General features: G+C 38.4%; 1 pseudogene; it reads right to left on the bottom strand.

Moving 5' to 3' along the window:
• Positions 1-2,069: 2,069 nt before the first annotated feature.
• Positions 2,070-20,553, bottom strand: part of LOC102469082 (60S ribosomal protein L8 pseudogene) — a 158,574-nt pseudogene continuing 140,090 nt past the window's right edge.

Below are 20,553 nucleotides of genomic sequence, written 5' to 3'. Positions count from 1 at the left end.
ATGGTTTTCTATGGAAAAATGCATCATGACTTTTCTGATAACCTGTTACCTCAAAGTTTTGTCTTTGGTGTTTTTTTTTATTAATTTTGAAATGTGATCAAAGCTAACTTGTATGCATGAAAATCGTACCTTGAGCTATTCATTTCTGTACTTGAAGGAAGTAACAAGTTTTTCTGATGAGCAGTTGCACTGTGCACTTGTTACCTATGTGCCTGAGTCTCATAACACAGAACACACACCCAACACATAACATGAAGCAGATTTATTACTTATACATTGGTAGCAAGGGAGAAAAGATGCCTAGAATCCATTGTGAGCTGTCTTCCAAGACTCAGAAAAGCTGCCCGTGTAAACAGAATCTTCACTACCTGGGTCCACTAGCACCACAGCTGAGGGAACCTGAAAGGCAGTTCACCCTGGTTTATATACATTGGGGCTACGTGAAATGTTCCGCAAAGTTTTGAAAGGCATCCTGCTTCCATGAGAGAGGAGTCAAGCCTAGGCTATCTCAAGCAGTTCCTTCTTGTCTCAGCATATTGCATTCCCAGCACATTCTAGAGATATTTTTCACAACTACAAGCAAGATATTGAGAAGAACTGAGTGAGTTCACAGCCACCTGGAGAATTGTTCTACAGTGCACCTCCTGACCCAGTATCTGTCTCAGCAGTGCTGGACTGTGTTGTATGCCCACTGCCCTCCTGAATCTACAAGCAGAGGTTTATCTTGTCATGTCCATGTGACACTTTGACAGACACAGTCTCAGTATGTCATTGAGCCATAGTCAGCATGCATTTTACTGAGCCCAGGAGGACTACTACCATCAGCAGGACATGCAGACATGCCTGACCCAAATATCTAGGGAAGAAGTTACTAAAGAGGTCACAAAAGGATCCTACAGGTGGACCTGCTTCTGGGTGTCTTCTCTGTGCCTTATTACAATACCTGAGGTGTTCATCCTTAGATATAATAAGAGGGGTCAGCAATTGCATGCATTCCTCCCAGTTGGGCTGAAAGAGAGTCTTGAGCAATACTGCTGTGTAAAACTATTTTCCGGGGGAGTTGAGGAATGTCTGCTGGGCTGTGAGGGCAATGGTAGCAGAGGAAGCAGCACCTGCCATGGCCAGGGGCAGGGTTCTTTTCATTTTTTCTTGAGTACTGAGTCCCATGTGTAGTGCCAAAGACCTCATGTAGGACATAAACCTAGGGCCAGTTACCTCCTGGAATATTCCTGTAAGCCTGGTTTACTGCCTTCAGCTGCCAACATAAAGAAGGCGTCTCACTCCCAGGAGTGACATCCAGCTCTTGTCTTCCAGTGTGTCCAACATGCAGGATCCCGTCATCTTCCATCTTTCCAGATATGACATTTCCCAGCTCACATTTGGGTCAACTTCAGCTGCCTTCAGAGAAAGATGCAGCCACAAGTGCACACAGCACCCTTTTTCCTGTTTTGATTTGTTGTTTAGCAGTCCATTCGTGAGTGTGCTCATGCGTCCCTTGCAACACGGAAGGCTAGAAACATTGCAATCTGTGTTCTCATTGTCACAACTCAGAAGCTTCTTCCTGTCATCGTAAGGTCATGGTGCATCAGAGTAGCCGCCCATCAAGCATCTGTTAGTTGGCATGGCATGCCCCTCTGTCCCTGAGTCACTCAAGTTAAAGTAGGGCAACTCCAATACCCACCTGCAGCACATGCTAGATCCCCACTTGGTAAGCCAGGGTTTCAGTACATTGCTACAAACCATGTATACACCATGGCACCAGGAAGGATGATGAATGAAAAGGTCACTCTGGTTAGTGACAAAATAAGGTCTGAGAAGTTCTGGTACATTGTCCGGTTACTCTCTGTCACCACAGCTTGAAAGAGTCTAGTGAAATCTTTATACTGCCAAGTCTCAGCTGCCATTTCGTTATGGAGGAAACAAATTGACAGATTAGTTTCCTACTCATCCTGCTTGTCCAGGTGTTCTCTACCTATTGAAGGAAGGTTGGTCACAGTTGATGTAGTGGCCCAGTTTGTCCCCATCTTGAGGCTAGGCCCTCTGAAACACATTGCCCAGACCTTTCAGTCTTAGTCTCCCAGCTCAGGAAGTGAGGTCACGTCCTGCACAAGCTTACAAAGTCTGGCTGGAAATAAAGTTCCTTGCTCCACTAGAGGAACTTTAACACTCTGGTATCTCTTGGCCCCTTCCTCAACTCTGTGATCCTATAAAAGGGAGGTACGAATGTGATACAGGATTACTTCCAGATTAGTCAGTGGACCTTATCTGTCTGGGGTACTATGATAGTATGAATCATAAACCATACCCAGGACTTACAATCTAATGGGTAAAAGATGGCATATTGGTTAAGGCGCTGGATCCCTACATGACCAACCATGGTTCAAGTCCCGGACCTGGCAGCTTGTAAATCACAACTGACATGTGTGCCCGGAATCCCAAGAGGAGAATGGAAGAGAAGGGATTTCAGTGTGGCCATACGCACTGGAAAGAGGGGTGATTTCTTTCTCTGTCTCTGCCTAGTGAGTGCAAATGCCTACGGGGGAAGAAAAAGGACACAGAACAGTTAGGAGCACAGAGACTTGGATTTTTTAGGCATAGCCTACACAGATAATTGCCTGGTCCAGCCACACCTCCACCAAGCTAGTGTCAGCCAGCTTGTGCTGCAGTGCCATGTTTTCTGTGGACGGGAGTGCTGCAGTGTGTAGTGTCCATATTGCCCTAGGCAGAGGGGAGGGTACTGCCCCGTTAACAAGCCACCCCGATGTCAATTATTCAGCTGCTCTATGAGTCAGATGTTCCGTCATTCCAAGTCTCCATTTTCCTACAGATGACAGAGGGCACGGCAAGTCTATCATGGTCCATGACCATTGTCATTTTGCTTGGGCAGCTAAAGGTTTTTCATTCATCAGAGTGAAGTCTCATGTTGTATTAAAGAATATGACATAAGTTCTATTTAAGAGTGATTGTGGTAGGGAACCAGCAGTTAGCGTAATGGCTATGTCGCTGGACTCCCACGTAGTCGACTGCGGTTCGTGTCCCGGACCCGGTGGCTTAAAACTCACGTCGGGCGTGTGTGCGTGCGTGCCCAAGATCCCGAGAGGAGAATGGAGGAGAAGGGATTGCGGCGTGACCATCCCTCCTGGGGGGTGATTTCTCACTTTCTGTCTCTATGTCTCTCTCTGTCTGTCTGGCGAGCGCACACGCTCTACAGTGAAAATCTCCCCCCCAAAAAAAAGAGTGATTGTGGTAGTCCCAGCATCCACATGAGTGATGTAGAGTTGTCTCGTTCAGGCAGCAAACTGTTCTCGTTATAGTCTTTGTCCCCACACAGGAGATGCTTTAATAGTCTAGTCACTGACTTGTCATCCTCCTGACCAGATAGTAAGGTGGGCAATGATGAAATGGAAATTTAGCAAGATGCATTAAGATGGTGTGCATGGATCAGCATTGTAAATAGTTTAGCCCATTGTACAGAAAATCCATTTCATTCTAAGCAGGACCAGCAGTTGGCATAATGGGTGTGTCACTGGACTGTCTGGGGTACTATGATAGTATGAATCATAAACCATACCCAGGACTTACAATCTAATGGGTAAAATTGCAGGGTTCAGAAGATGGCATGTAGTTCGAGTCTCAGACCCGGTGGCTTACACTCATGCCGGGCATCTGTGCGTGCATGCCCAAGATCCTGAGAGGAGAATAGAGGAAAAGGGATTGCGGCGTGGTCATTCCCCCTGTGGGGGTTGATTTCTCACTTTCTGTCTTTCTGTCTCTCTCTGTTTTTATGACAAGTACATGTACCCTATAGCAAAAATCTTTCCCCCATAAAAAAGAAAACCCATTTCATTCCAAGTCAAAAGGTAACTAACTAATCACTGATCAAATGGCAACCAGCGTCCACTGGAGCCTATCCTTTTTTTTTTTTTTACATAGAAATCAAATGCTGTTTCTAAGTTTGTCCCTGCATCTTGAACTACAGGTAATCATGAGAAGAGCCAAAGCATCCTCTACAGGTTGCTAGAGCCCTTCTGAAAATGTAGTCACTTTATTCAGCATTCTAGTCCCTTAGGTTTCCCACTGGAACTAACCTCGAATGTACTCATAGAATTTCATTACTCAGTTCTGTTCAGCATGTCAGTTTCACTGGTGCTTTTGTAAGCACTCAAGGGAGAATGGGCAGTTCAGATGAGAGTGTGTTGCTCTGGCCCTAAAACACTGTGTCTACCAGTACCCAATAGTAAGCAAAGAGTTGTCTTCACAGTAGTTCTGTCAGGACAGCAGTTGGCATAAAGGTTAAGGCATTGGATCCTAGATGGCTGAATTTGTGGTTCAAGTTCCAGACCTGGCAGCTTGGGAATCATGCTATATGTGTGTGTGTATACACATGCTGAAAATCCTGAGTGGAGAGTAGAGGCATAGCCATGCCCCTGGATGGGTGCTTTCCTACCTGCCCCCACCCCCATTTCTGGCAAACACACACACATGCCATATGGCAACAATTTAAAAGCCTAAAAATTAAAAAAAAAAATAAATAAATAAATAAAGGAAACACACACACACACACACACACACACACACACACACACACACACAGAAGGGGTTTTATCTGGTGCCTACCCAGGCAACTTACAAGTCCAAAATCTCAGAAGGTAGTACACCCCAGTAGCAGCTTCTTTTGTCACAAATTCCATATTTCAGCCTGTATGGAGTTTGAGGACACTTAAGATTCCATCAAGCTAATAGACTCTTTAATTTTTTTTTTCCTTTTAGATGTTTTTGCCTTAGGATATGTGCACTTGCCCTAGAGAGAAAGAGACACATAGTTTGAGGGAAAGTGTGAAATCACCCACCAGAGTGGTAGACAATGCTACAGTCCTTTCTCCTCCATTCCCCTCCTGGGATCTTGGGCATCCATGCACATGAGTCTGGACTTGAACCACAGTTGACCATGTGGGAGTCCGGCGACATAACCACTCTGCCATCTGTTGGCCCCAACAGACTCTTAATGTATTAAAGGTAGTACCTAGTCCATGGCTTGTTGAATGGCTTCCAAAGCCTGCTGAGCTTCAAAGTTGGTGATTGTGTTGGTTATGCTGACTAAAGAGACCTAAAGAAGACTAGGGGGGACCAGCAGTTGGCATAAAGGCTATATCACTGGACTCCCATATAATCTACTGCAGTTTGAGTCCCAGACCAGGTGGCTTAAAACTCATGCTGGGTTCATGCGTGTGCATGCCCAAGATCCTGAGAGGAGAATGGAGGAGAAGGGATTGCAGTGTGGCCATCCCCCCTGGGAGTGATTTTTCACTTTCTGTCTTTCTATCTTTGTCTTTCTGGCAAGCACACATGCCCTATAGCAAAAACCTCTCATCCCCAAAAAGAGGGTGAGAGTGAGGTACATGCTGAATCCTGGACCCAAAGAGGCCTCTCAGCTATTAGGCATCCTTTATTAGCACCATTAAGGTTATTTTTTCTCTCTCTCTCTCTCTCTCTCTCTGTTTCTGTTGAGCATATATACCCTAACCCCCCCCCCAAAAAAAATTTTTTTTTTCCTGACTGTATCTGGAATACTTCTTTTGGCTTGTGCCCTATTGGGCTTGACATTCAGCTTACACTAGTCTACTGTTAGTCTCCAAACCCCAAAGGCCTTTTTGACCAGCCAAAACTGGACTATTATATTTTGACAGGTTAGTTTGTAGCAAGTCCTGAATTAAGAATGAAATGTACTTGTCTATACTCAATATACAATAAAATATTTTTGTTGAATAAGCCATTGGGACTTGAGTACTTAGGTGGCACGCAGAAATACACATGTTCCTCTGTTCTGGTTCTAATTCTTAGCTCTTAGGGTGCCTGTCCTCTTAGGGAGTGGTTGTGTTCTGTGCTACAAGAATGTAAAATGCCAGTGCCTCTAATGCACTAAGCTATGGAAACCATAGTCATTGACACCTGGAATGGCCCAGAGAGCCCTGCCCACAAACAGATGAGCACAACGGATCCCTTTGTTCCTAAATCTCGCTGTGTTATCAATTGAATTCTTCCTCTGAGGGAACTAGGAAATATTGTCATGTGGACTTCCTCATACAAGAATCCCAGAAAAGTGAATTCCCTTCTTTTAATGTTTTATTATAACCAGAGGATAGGGCCCCTGACCCATAGCTCGGAACCTGGAGGCCATGGCCTCATTGTAATGGTGCCACTCAGCCGGAGACATTTGGATCTTCAGTATGTCTTAATTAGTCATACCAACCAGGTAGCACATGACCTCCATGGTCTTTTCTCTGTATCATTCTTTAGACAGTGAATTTCCCTTTCTATGAAGGCTCATGTTGTCCATGTTAGAGGGATCTGAGATGCCCCAGAGACTAAGTACCCATTGCCCAACACTCTGACCCTGGAATAAGCATCTGCCTAGTAGCCAGTGAATCTTACACCACGTGCCCCATTTTCACTATGCTCTTTCTCTGCCTCAGTTCATGCATCCAGTGCACTTAACTTCAGCAGTGAGGAGTGGAAAGGACCTGATGTCCTACCTCCCTCCCTTCTTTCTCCATAAAACATCCAGCTGCATATCCAGCACTTATGCCCCCAGCTGATGTCTCCACACTAGGCTGGGTACTGAGGGGATATCGTTTCTCCCACTTTACCCACAAGCCATGTTCTTTCAGACTGAATCCTGTTTGCTGTGCCAGTGTTGCAGAGTATGCTCACAGTGCCCTGGTTACCAACTTGTCTGAATCTGGTCAGGCAGAGCACACTCATACACAAGCTATGCAAAGTGGATTTATTCCTTCCAGGTAGGCAGCAAGGAACCATTGAAGTTTAAAATCCATGATGAGCTGGTACTCTGACTGAGACAAGCTAGCTAACCAGGGCAGATCAAGTTTCAATTGTGCATACTATACTTGTATCACAGCTGAAGATCCCTGAAAGGCAGTCTACCCTAGCTGTACACCATACTGCTAATGTGACCTCTAGGGAAAGCTTTGAGGACTATTCAGCTTCCAGGGGAAAAGGGAACAAGACCTGGGTTGTCCTGTATAGTTCCTGTCTATCTTGCAATGTGTTACCTAGGAAGGACAAACTCAAGGCCTGGGCTGTCTCAAGCAGTTCCTCCCTATCTCAGGATATTCCATTTCCAGTATAATCTACAGTTATTTTTAAGAATTACAAGCAGGAATAGGGGAGAATTGAATCAGCCTAAGACTGTCATGCACTGTCAATTTCCTTTCCAGTCCAGACCTAAAGTAAATCATTTCAGAGTGCTTGGTCCTATGTAATTCACATTTTTATGGGAAAGAAAAAGATATGAATTGAGTACTAATTAAAAATATAAACAAAATAGAATTTATTTGCCCACAGTGGAAGGCATATAAGAAAAATGTTAAGGATTATACAAAAGAGTTTCTGGAAATAATAAGTGAGTTTAGCAGGGTCACAAGAAACAAGATAAATCTAAAACATAAATTATATTTTTAGCACATTGACCATTAGACATTGAAATGAAGTGTGGACAAGCAGGTACATGATGGTAAAGGTGATGGACTCCCACATGACTGACTATGGTTCGAGTCCCAAGCCTGGCGGCTTGCTTTCTCACTTTCTCTCTCTTTGTATTTAGTGAATGCATGTGCCCTATAGAAAAAATTTAGAAATAATGATAATAAATAATTTTAAAAATAGAAATAAAGAAAGCATTTAAAATAGCTTAAAATATGACATATTGGGAACCAGCAGTTAGCGTAACGGCTATGTCGCTGGACTCCCACATAGTCGACCACGGTTCGCGTCCCGGACCCGGCGGCTTAAAACTCACGCCAGGCGCGTGTGCGTGTGTGCCCAAGATCCCGAGAGGAGAATGGAGGAGAAGGGATTGCGGCGTGACCATCCCCCCTGGGGGGTGATTTCTCACTTTCTGTCTCTATGTCTCTCTCTGTCTGTCTGGCGAGCACATGCGCCCTATGGCGAAAACCTCTCCAAAAAAAAAAAAAAGACATATTTAGATATAAATTTTATAACATGCTGATCTCTATACTAAAACCTATAAAAGAATTATAAGAGAATTTTAAAAAGTATATAAATGAATAAATATAGTATCTTTACTGAACAGAAGACTCAGTATTGTTAGTAAAATCAATTTGTCCTGAAGTGACCTATAAACTTAATTAGATCACAGTGAAAATGAGAGTAGGCTTTTTTTTTCTTTTGGTATAAATTCATAATATAATTCCTAAATATGCTTGCACCTACAAATATTTTAGACTAGCTTAAATAATTTTCAAAAAAAGAACGAATTTGGAGAACTTACTCTGTGATTTCAAACTGATTATAAAATTATAGTAATGAAGACTGTGTTCTTGGGACAGCTAAGTGGAGTGGTGGTGAAGTCAGCTGGATTCCAAATGGCTGATAGCACAGTTTGAGTCCTGGACTTGGCAGCTTGAAAATAAATGCTGGACACATGTCATGTGTGCCCCAAATCTCAAGAGCAGAATGGAGACAAGGGATTGTGACATGGCCACCACCTTGGTGGGGAGGGGGGTGAGGGTGATTTCTCACTCTTTCATTCTGTCTCTCTGTAGTGAGTGCATGCACCTTATAGCAAAAATTAAAAAAAAATAAATGAATAATGTTTCTGGCACAAAAATAGAAACATAGATAAATAGAACAGAACGTCCTAAAAGAAATTCTCATACAGAGGAGACAAACTAGTTTTTAGCACAGTACTAAAGTAATTCCAATAGATTGGACAGAGATAGCATTTTCATAAAAAGTTGCTAAAACAATTAGATATCCATAAAAATAAAAAAAAGAACCTCCATGCATATCATGTCAAGTATCTTAGATGTCTCATGGAGTTGCATAAGAGTTGTATAGAACTTCCAAAGGAAAATAATCAAAGAAAATATTGTGACCCTTTTTTTTTATTTTAAAATATTTAGTAAACAAATAAATATCCAGTGTACTTAAGGTGTGTAATCTTGGCTTTGGTCAAGATATCTTAAACAGACCACAGTGGTATATGAAATAGGGCTATGGTCACCTGATGCTAGAGGCCACATGGGAAGCTTATGGATTTGCATCCTTGGCCTTTATGACTATGCCATGTGCCACCGCAGGTGCACCCACGATCCTGGCTGGTTACAGTTCTGGGAGAGGGTCATGCAATGAAGAGCCTATTGAGGATATCTATCACTCTTATCTCTCTCAGAAGATAAATATTTTTTAAAAAATGGTTTCTTAAACAATATACAAAAGGAGACAACTATACAAATTCAGTCTTCATTGACTGGACTTATGGAAAATTAGTAAAATTTTGCTCTTCAAAATGTTAAAAAAATGAAAAAGGAAATCACATACTTATTTCTTTTTTAAAAAAATAATTCTTTAATTATTTTATTTTATTCATTCATTTTTTTCATTCATTTATTCCAATTTGACCAGAGAGAGACAGAGAGAGAGAGAGAGAGAGAGGGAGAGAGAGAGAGAAAGGAATCCACCAAGTCCAGCACTTGAACCATGGTTAGCCACGTGGGAGTGCCCAGCACCTTAACCACCATGCCACCTGCTGACCTCCAAGAAATCACATATTTAAAAAGCATATACATGAAGCATATATCTGATAGAAAACTTGAATCTAGAATAAATAGCTTTAAAACTTAGTAATAAGACAAATAACCTAATTAAAAATGTTTTACAGGCAGTTGATCAAAATATACATATACCAACTACAAGTAAAAACATGGAAAAATGCTCAGTACATTTACCAATATGAAATGCAAAGTAAATCCCAATGAGATGTAACTCTATACATGATAGGATGGCTAAAATTGAAAGTATTGAAAATCGGAAATATCGGCAAGTACAGAGTGTTCACACAGAGCTGGTAACAACTAAAAGAGGTACAATCTCTTTGGCAAACACACACCTGGCATGAGTTTTAAACCTCTGGGTCTGGGACTTGTACCGTGGTCAACTATGTGGAAGTCCTACAATATAGCCATTACTCCATCTGCTGGTCCCTTGGCAGTTTCTTACAAAGGTTAAACCTTCATGAATCAGGTGACCCAGCTAACCTACTCAAAGGTATTTACTCAAGAGTGAAAAAGATGTAGGCAGGGACCAGTAATGGTGTGGTTATGTTGCTGGTCTCCCACATGGCCAACTGCAGTTCAAGTCCTGAACCCAGTGGCTTGAAACTCATGCTAGACACGTGTGTATGTGTCCAGAATCCCCAGAGGAGAAGGGTTTGCAGTGTGGTCATCCTGCCTGGGAAGTGATTTCTCATTTTCTGTCTTTTCATCTTTCTCTGTCTCTCCCATAAGCTCTCTGTCTCTCCCACAAAAAAAAAAAATCATTGGCCCAAAGATATATATTCAGATGTTCCAAGCAACTATGTTCATGATAGTCATAGAAACAATGAAAGAATATATTGACTGGAATATTGATTAAGAAGACAATTATATATTGTATATATATATATGTATGTATATAATATATATATACACAATACAAAAACGTTTTAATGAAGAGTAAATCATTGTTACACACAACAAAAAAATCTCAAAAGTACCATATATACTGAAAGAAGCCTGATATAAGACACTACATGCTGTATAGCATATTATGATTATGGCAGTGGTTATGCAACTGCATCTATTTATCAAAAGTCCTGAAACTGATCATTATATTGGTGAATATGTAAATTATTTATCAGTTATGCTATTTAAAAAGTTCTTAAACTAACTATCATAATTAAAACCTAGAGATTGTCATAACTGTTCAAAATTAAAAAACAAGACTTTACCACGGTGGCAAGAACATACTTTAATATTAAAAATAAAAATGGGTATTGTGAGTCCTGGACCCAATGGCTTAAACTCATCTCAGGCATGTGTATGCATGCCTATAATCCTGAGAGGAGAATGGAGAAGTGATTGTGGTGTGGCCACCCACCAGGTGAATTCTCACATTCTGTCTCTCTATCTCTGTCTCTCCAACCAGCAAACACACCCTATAGCAAAAATCTTTCTAAAAAAATAAATGGGTATTGTATAAACCATACACAGAATAATAATGATGAAGGCATAGTTACGTAAATATCAAATTAAATAGTCTTCAAGACATGAGGTATTTAAGAGATTGAGAGGAAGGATAAGGAAAAAAGGACAATACATTAGTAAGATATAACACTTCCATATAAGTTAATATCAGACCTCAAAAATACATGGAACAAAACCTGACAGATTGACCGTCCCCATTTAACAATTAGAAACAATTAAGAGAACAATTAGACTTGTGCAAGTGTGCAAAAATCTGTTTTATTTGAACAGTAATACCAATTCCTTTGATTTAATTATTATTTATAAGACACTAAATGTTCTTTTCAGGTGCGCATAATATGTTCTACAAGATAAACTATATGTTAGATTATAAAACCATTTCAATAAATCATACAGAGAAAGTTATCTGACCACAACGTAATTAAATTATAATACAATATCAATAAAATAAGAAAATCTCACATATATGAAAAATTAAAAGGCATGATTCTGGGGCTGGCAGGTGGCATGGTGGTTAAGGTGCTGGACTTCCACACGTCAACCATGGTTTAAATCCTGGACCTGGAGGTTGACTTTCTCACTTTCTCTCTCTCTCTCTCTCTCTCTGACTCTGGTCAAATTAAAACATGACAATAATAAGTAAATTTTTTTTTTAAAAAAAGGTACGATTGTAAACAGTTAATGATTCAAACTGGGTTTGAGTTTCAATCTGAAAATCTAGAAAAAACGTAAACTGAGAATATTGGGTAGTTGGAAAAGTCCTGATGTATTTTTCTGTGTAAAAATGCATCATGACTTTTCCAATGACTCAATAGTTTTGAATCTTTTAAGTAAAACTTCCCAACTAAACTCCTATGTAAAGGATACTATATATCACTACAAGGTCTCAAAGCTACATGGAATAGTGATTAGTACTGACAAGTTCCAATGATTTCCAGGGGGAAATCATTTAGAACATTAATCTATGGTATTATTGCAGCAAACTCATATAGATTCACTATGTCTCTGTTAGCAGTGACACAATTATTAACTTGAAGACATGAGATCAAATAATATATCTGAATTGTTCAAACAAAGCAGAAGAAGGGTTCTTTCCACAATTGAAATAATATTTTAGAACACCAGACTATATTTGACGTGTTTACTCATTACTGTAATTTGGATTTATTTAATGTTTTCATTCATCTGATCTGGTATTGGAGCTTTTAAAATATAAATAACTCATTTTAAAAATTAGAATTATGTTTAATCTTTTTAACTGTAAATCTTGAGTTAATATGGACATAAGTGTACAGAAGCATATGTGGTGGTTATCTGCAAACAGTAGTATTTTGTGGGGTTTAGTATCTACAGAGGTCCTGGATCCAAACTTCCAAGGTTATTGAGGGACGACTATACAGGCATATGTTTTCAATTTTGATAAAAGTAATTTCACCTGGGACTAGCAGATGGCGTAATGGTTATGTCCCTAGACTCCCACATACTCTACTGCAGTTTGAGCCCCAGGCCTGGTGGCTTAAAGCTCACACCGGGCACGTGTGTGTGTGTGCCCAAAATCCCAAGAAGAGAATGGAGAAGAAGTGATTACAACATGGCCATTCACCCTGGGGAATGATTTTTCACTTTCTGTCTCTGTGTCTCTCTGTCTCTGTGACGAGCACACATGCCCTCTAGCAAAAGTCATTCTAAAACATAGTTTTAATTTAGTTATATACATAGTAATTAAGATAAACATGAAATTATATATACCTCAAAATTATTATAAAATATTTCTCTAAAGAATTATTTAACTTTTACATATTTATTTACTTTTTTTAAAAATTTGACCAGAGAGTGACAGAGAGAGGGAAATGGTGAACAAGCGAGAGAGGGAGGGAAAGTGAGAAATCAAGCACCAGGTCCGGGGTTCAAACCACAGTTGGCTATGTGGAAGTCCAATGCCGTTAAGCACTACTCCACCTGCTGGCCTCATTATAAAATATTTTTATCTTAAATCAATTTTTAATGTCTATAAGATATTTTTATGATAGACTTTGTACTATGCTTGAGATGGGAGTAGAAGCATAAATTATAGAGACTTCATTTCTGTGTTAAATTTATCTACTGATAAAATATTTGGAAAACATTTTAAAAACACATAATTTTCTGAGGAAATAAATTATCCCCAGAATCTAATATAAGAGGCCAAGTTTCCATCTCACTAGTTTAATTAAAATTCTCAATAACAGGGAATCTAGTTCTTTATTACTTGGTAAACATAATCATGTATTTTTATTTATTTATTTATTTTTAACAGTTTAGAAATGAGGATGGGATGGTGGTGCAACAGTAAAACAATGCTCTGTGAGGCTGACCCACATGGGAAGGTCCTAGGTTGACATCTAGAGCCCTTCCTGAGTACATAAGGCATGCGTTTGCTCATGATCAGGAGCTGGCTAGGTACGGAGGAGGATCATGGAATCAACACCATAATGGCAGTGTTGCCTCCCTGTTTATCTCTGCCTCTCACTGGTCGAAGAAGTAAGTAAACTTAAAAAAAACTTCACTGAAGTTTATCATTTTTACTCAAAAACATTATGCCATGTAAAATAAAACACTTTGCCTAAATTCCAAGTACTCTAAAAAGTATAATAAATGTCCTAAAGTAATAGTTTACTTTAAGGATAAGTATTTTTTTAAATACTTCCTAATTTTTTTAAATTTATTACTTTATTTTATTTTTTTATGTTTATTTTATTTTTCATTTGCTTTTTAATTTCGTTTTCTTTTATACATTCAATAACATTATTTAGCTTACAAAGTTAATATTTCAACATGTGGACATTTCTCCCTATTCCAGTTGATAAAACTATAAAATATTTTCAACAAATAATACCACATTTCTTTGTCCCATTAATGCTTTGCCTCCCTATTTTCTCTTTAAATATCCTTCCTTAGATCCTGCTCTTTCATACACACTCTATCTTTCTTACATTACTTAAGAAGCCTATGTATTGGGGCCAGCCTATCATTGGGGTTGGGACCAGCAGATGGCATAATGGTTATATCCTGGACTCCCAAAGAGTTGACTCCAGTTTGCATCCTGGACCTGGTAGTTTAAAACTCATGATGGGCATGTGTGTGTGCATGCCTAAAATCCCGAGAGGAGAATGGAGAAGGTATTGAGCATGTGCATCCCCCATAGGGGGATGATTTTTCACTTTCAGTCTCTTTGGCAAGCACATGTGCCCTATAGCAAAAATCTCTCTTAAAAAAATATTGTGATTAAACATTGAAATATAAGATAACTTTTGTATAAAACTGCAATCAGATTTACATAAAAACATAGGAAATGGGAGAGTAGAGATATTTTAAAATTTAATTTCTACTCTATGTTTGGATTTAAAAATATTAAGTAAATATATGATTGCTGAGCAAAGCAAAACCCCCAAATAAATCTGTATATTTCAATATCTCACACCAATTAGAATGGTAGTTGCCAGAAAAGAACAAAAATTAATTTTCATGAAGATACAGAGAAAAGGAGATGCTTGTAGACTGTGATGGGAATAGGGAATGTAAATTAGTATGACTGATATGGAAAACAGTATGGAGGTTCTTTCAGAAACTAAAAATGGCATTCAGCAGTTCCAGTACTGGATATATATTCAAAGGAAATCAGTGTGTCTGAGATATCTGTGCTCCTGTGTTTACTGCAGCACTATTCACAGTAGTCAAGATATGAAGATCAACCTAAATGTTCATCAGTAGAAAAATGAATAAAGGTAATGTGGTATATACAAGCCTGTGGAATACTATTTAGCCATAAAAAAGATGAAGTTGATGTCAGCATGAACATCTGTGAGACACTATATTAAGTGAAATAGGCCAATGGTAAAAATGTAAATTCCATATATTCCTTTCCATTTGTGAAAACTAATAGAGTTTATATGTCATAAGAGAAGAGAGAAAAATAGTGGTTAACACACACTAGAAAGAGTAGGGGTTGGGGAGAGAAGGAATCAAGAGACATTGGTTAAGAGATTAAAACAAAACAAAAAAACTACACCTAGACAAAAGGAAAAAATACTATAGAGCAATAGCACTGCCAGGTGGTTATATATAACAGAATTTTTCAGTGTGTATTTCTAAAAACTAGAAGAGAGAATTTGAATGTTCCTGACACAAAACAATAATGAATGTTTGAGATGATAGATCTGTTACTTACCTTGATTTGGTCATTACACATTATATACATGCTTAAAAATATACTGTGTCATGTAAATATATAATTATTTGTCAATTATATACATATATACACACACACACACACACACACACACACACTTATTAAAAATAATTGGAATCAGTGAAAGGAAAAAGCATCATTGATGCTTATAGATAAAATGCTAATTAAGCTATGCCAGTCCAATTTTTCAGAACCGATGGAGTAAAACAATCTTATTTAAAGGAAAGTTAGACCTGGTAAAACTAGGCTAAGTCACATGTTTCAGTTAAAGGGTGGTGTGCCAGTTTTTAGATGATAGTCACTCCTTCAGAAGTCATTGTTTGTACAAACAAATTTATGCTCTGTGTACATGCACATTGTATAAATGCGCATATAAATGTAAGTGCAGTCTATACTATTCTCACAGTATCTTCTTGTAGTTGATACTGATTTTGAAGCATGTTCAGTTCATTTAAATCTTGAATGATCATGTGGAGATTTTATTGCTTTTTCTTGTTACTTTTCTCATTATTTTTATTAGCTTCAGATAGCATGGTGCAATTATTTAAGTGTCCTAAGCAGTGAGAGCTGCTGTGCTTTGATACCATCATTTTACAGCATCTAAGATTGATGACACTGCTATTACCAATTCTTTAAGTCTGTCACTTTGGGATTCTCGAGATGATTAGGAATTACTCTTCTGCGGCTGTTGATTTGAAAGAGCCTCTAACCAAAGCATAGAGTACATAGTAGAGCAGAGGAAAATAGTCAGAAAGAGAAAATTGAGACATTATCATATGTAGAGTTTTCTTGACTTTGAAAAATGATTCCCCCTTATTTTATTTTTTCGTGAATATGGTTTAGAAATTTATGTGCAGTAGAGAATGTACATTTGGTCCAAACTAATGAATTTTTCTGTGACAACATAAAGGGATATTTTCTGAGAAATATACTAATTAAACATGTACGATTGTGTGTCTTATGCAAAACTAAGATTTGTCTCCTGCTCGTAGTGAGGTCATGAATTAAAGTAGGATGTAAATGAAGTAGGTAAAGTAGACCAAATAGATGACCAAATCAAGATGGGGTGTTCGTGACTGAATGGAGCTTAGAGTGATTTCTGTTTTTAAAGGATAAGAAGGGAGATAATTTATGTACTATATTACCCATACACATGCAGTGAATACCAGCAAATTTAAGAAAATAATAGCAGAGGGACCAATAGATGGCATAATGGTTACATCACTGGACTTCCACATAGTCAACCTCAGTTTGAGTCCCAGACCCAGCAGCTTCAAACTCATAGGGGTGTGTCTATGTGCATGCTCAAGATCCTGAAAAGTGGGACCAACAGTTAGCATAATGGCTATATTGCTGGACTCCCATGTAGTCGACTGCAGTTCCAGTCCTGGACCTGGTGGCTTAATCTCTAGTTGGGTGCATGTGGGTGCATGCCCAAGATCCCGAGAGGAGAATGGAGGAGAAGGGATTGTGGCATGGCCATTCCCTCTGGGGAGTGATTTCTTACTTTCTGTCTCTCTGTCTCTCTGGCGAATGCATGTGCCCTATAGCAAAAACCTCTCAAAATAAATAAATAAATAAATAAATATCCTGAAAAGAGAATGGAGGAGAGGAGATTGTAATGCGGCCATCCCCGTGAGGAGTGATTTATTGCTTTCTGTCTGTCTCTCTCTCTCTGGTGACCTCATGCACACTGTAGCAAAAAATCTCTCAAAAGAAAAAAATGAAAGAAAGAAAGAAATAGGAGAAAAAAATCAGTTAAGCACTTCTTTTCATTTCCTCAAAAATATTCTATAGAGTGTATAATGATGGAAATGGAAATAATGCATTCACCAGATCTTTAATATAAATCATTCATAAAATGTATTTCTTTCCAAAGAATCAACAACAGCAACAAAACTCCTGGAACTTACAGCAAGATTACCATATACAAGGCTGATATAAAAATAACAAATAAAAAAAAATCCAGTTTCTTTACTATATACCATCAATGAACAACTGGATTTTGAAATTCAAAATATAACACCTTTTATAACACATATGAAAGATTGGTATCTTTGGGCCAGCAGGTGGTGTGGTGTTTTAAGGCACTGGACTCTCACTTTACAGACCATAGTTCAAGTCCCAGACCCGGTGGCTTGAAACTTACACCAGGCACATGTGCATGCATGCCCAAGATCCAGGGAGGATAATGAAGGAGAAGGGATTGTGGTGTAGCCATCCACACTGGAGAGTAATTTTTGCTTTCTGTCTCACTGGAGAGCGCTTTTCTTTCTCACCGGAAGTGCGAAGCCGACAGAAAAAAAAAAAAAAAAAAAAAAAAAAGAAAAAAAATCTTTCCAAAAATTGGTATTCAAAGTATTCATAGAATTTTTAAAACTCAATAAATAAGAGAGAAACCAAATTCTAAATTGGGTAATACTGTAACTATACACCTCACCAAACAAGACATACAGGAAATAAGCATATGTAAAGATCCCGGTATCATACACCATTAGGGAATTACAAATAGCAATAACAATGAGACACCACCACTCACCTGCTAGAATGGCTAAGACCCAGAACTGTGAGAACACCCAATCGTGTTGAGGATATAGAACAACAGAAATTCTCATAAATTGCTGTTTGGGCATGTAAAATGAGAAAAGTTGCTTTGAAAGACAATTTGGTAGTTTCTTACAAGGCAGTCGGACTATAACATGATTGAGCAGTTATGCTTCTAGATACTTACCCAAATGAGGCAAGAACTTACATTCACATTTACATCTGCATATAAATGTTCATGACAGCTTTATTTTTAATTCCTAAAGTTTTGACTCAATCACTCTGTCTTTCAATAAGATAATGAATGAACTAACTATAGTACATCAATACAGTGGAATATTGCTTGTCAATAAAAAGTAGTGATTTCCAAAGACATGTAGAAATCGTAAATTTTTGTGCTTTTAGGGCATGTGCACTCACTGGAGAGACAGAGAGAGATGAAAGAGTCTGAAAGTAAGAAATCACTCCCTCACCCCCTGGTGGGGTGGCATGCTGTAATCCTTTCTCCTCCATTCTCTTCCTGGGATCTTGGGCACACACACATGTACTCACTATGTGTTTTAAGTCGCTGGATCCAGGACTCAAACTGCAGTCAACAACATGGGAGTCCAGCAATGGAATCATTATGCTATCTGCTGTATTTTTTTAAACAATTTTCCAACAAGTCTAAAATTGTCCTATAAATAAATTTTTTAAATGTGATTGTGCATATTTTAAACATATACACATAATATTTCACTCTCTGTTTTTTTTTTAATCATTAGATATTGGGGCCCTGCAGGTGGCATGGTAATTGGGGTGCTGGACTCCCACATGGCCGATCAAAGTTTGAGTCCCATACCTGGTGCCTTGCTTTCTCACTTTCTCTCTCCCTCTCTCACTTTCTCTCTCTCTTTCTGGTGAGCAAATACCCTAAACCAAATTTAAGATAATAATAAATAAAATAAAATGAATAATTCTTAAAAAAAATCATCAGATATTGTAGCAAATTCAAGTTAAGAAGAAAATGAGTATTTCCTTTGACCTTGGTAAGTGAGCCGTTTCTCCATTTGGTTGTACAAGAGACTCAGATTCAATGAATATGTGTAACCTACAATATAGAGCGCTATTCTTAGCTATAGCTAGAACACCAGCAAACGGCCATGTCATGGACAACATGGGAGGACCAGTCAGAGATGCAGTGTCTTTCTGTGACTATGAGGCACAGATTGGCCCCTTAGAGAGAAGGATCCTTTCACAGAAAGCACTCAAGTATTTCATATTTTGATATCTTTCCTTTCGCTCCTGTTTATTATAGAATCAATTGTGAAAAATCCAATAAAAAAAGCAAACACTAAAAATGCATTTTGATAGTAGCTTATGAATTAATTGTGAGGAGTTAATACAATTTATACTTTTACAAAATCATTGGTTATCTAGACATCTATTTCTTTTCTTTCCTTCTTTTAAGGTTTTTTTTTGTTGTTTGTTTGTTTGTTTGTTTGTTTTTTCCTCATAGGGTGCATACACTGGCCAGAGAGAAACACATAGGGAGAAAATGAGAAATCATACCCTCTTCCCCTCTCCCCCAGTCCCCTGGCTCTACTCCAGGAGAATGGCCATACCACAATCTCTTTTTCTCTATTCTCTGCTTTGAATTTTGGGCATATACCCACACATGCCCAGCATGGTTTTCAAGCCGCTAGGTCCAGGACTCGAACCTCAGTCAGTCTTGTGAGAGTAACCTGTTGGCCTGTTTCATTTCTTTGGTGTGGCAATTTGAGATAATATTTTATTCTCTAATGAACTGCCTTGCATTTAACATATTTAGAAGACTTTAGAAATTTATTTGCATTGGGACCAGCAGTTGGTGTAATGGCTATGTTGCTGGACTCCCATGTAGCCAACCACGGTTAGAACCCCAGACCCAATGGCTTAAACTCATGCCAGGCGCATGTATGTGCATGCCTAAGGTCCTGAGAGGAAAATGGAGGAGAAGGGATTGCGGCGTGGCCAACACCCCTGGGGGATGATTTCTTGCTTTCTGTCTTTCTCTGTCTTTCTGGCAAGCACACATGCCCTATAGCAATAACCTCTCCAAAAAATAAAAAAATAAAAAAAAATTAAAAAAAGAAATTTATATGCATTTGCGATAATTATACTAAATAACTTTTGAGAGATGAAAATTATATTTAATATAATTTGTAATGTTTATGGAGAATCATATAAGTGCATATATTTTTCTTAGCTGACAACAAAGATTACATACATAATATATACCCTTTTTTTCTAATTTGGACAATACGGTTGTCTTAATTTTAGGAGAAAAGAAATTATAAAGAAATTTACTGATTCTAATCTTATATATTTTCTCCATAACTCCCTGCCTATCAGCATGGAAGAAATATCTATAGCCGAGATATGGATTAAAATGTTATGAAAAAGAAAATTAGACATATATATTAAAATTATAGCTTCAGTTGTTTATGTGGATCAAATAAGTCTATTTATCTTCGTTCTACCTTCTATTATATCTCATTCTGTTCAAATACTATTCAGAAACCATATTTGAATGATGATAGTTATTAAATAAGCTCAGAGATTAATGCAATTTACTTGTTCTCAAACCATTTATTTTCATTGAACTTAGTGGTTTTATTTTTGTTGACACTAAGAAAGTTTTCAGAAATGTGAACTCTTTATAAGATTCCTAATACAAGTCTATGTTGAACTTACAAA

The sequence above is a fragment of the Tupaia chinensis genome, unplaced genomic scaffold (genome assembly GCF_000334495.1).
Source record: "Tupaia chinensis unplaced genomic scaffold, TupChi_1.0 Scaffold000687_1, whole genome shotgun sequence".
NCBI classification, from domain to species: Eukaryota; Metazoa; Chordata; class Mammalia; order Scandentia; family Tupaiidae; genus Tupaia; species Tupaia belangeri.
This window is presented reverse-complemented; position numbering and strand designations above follow the sequence as displayed.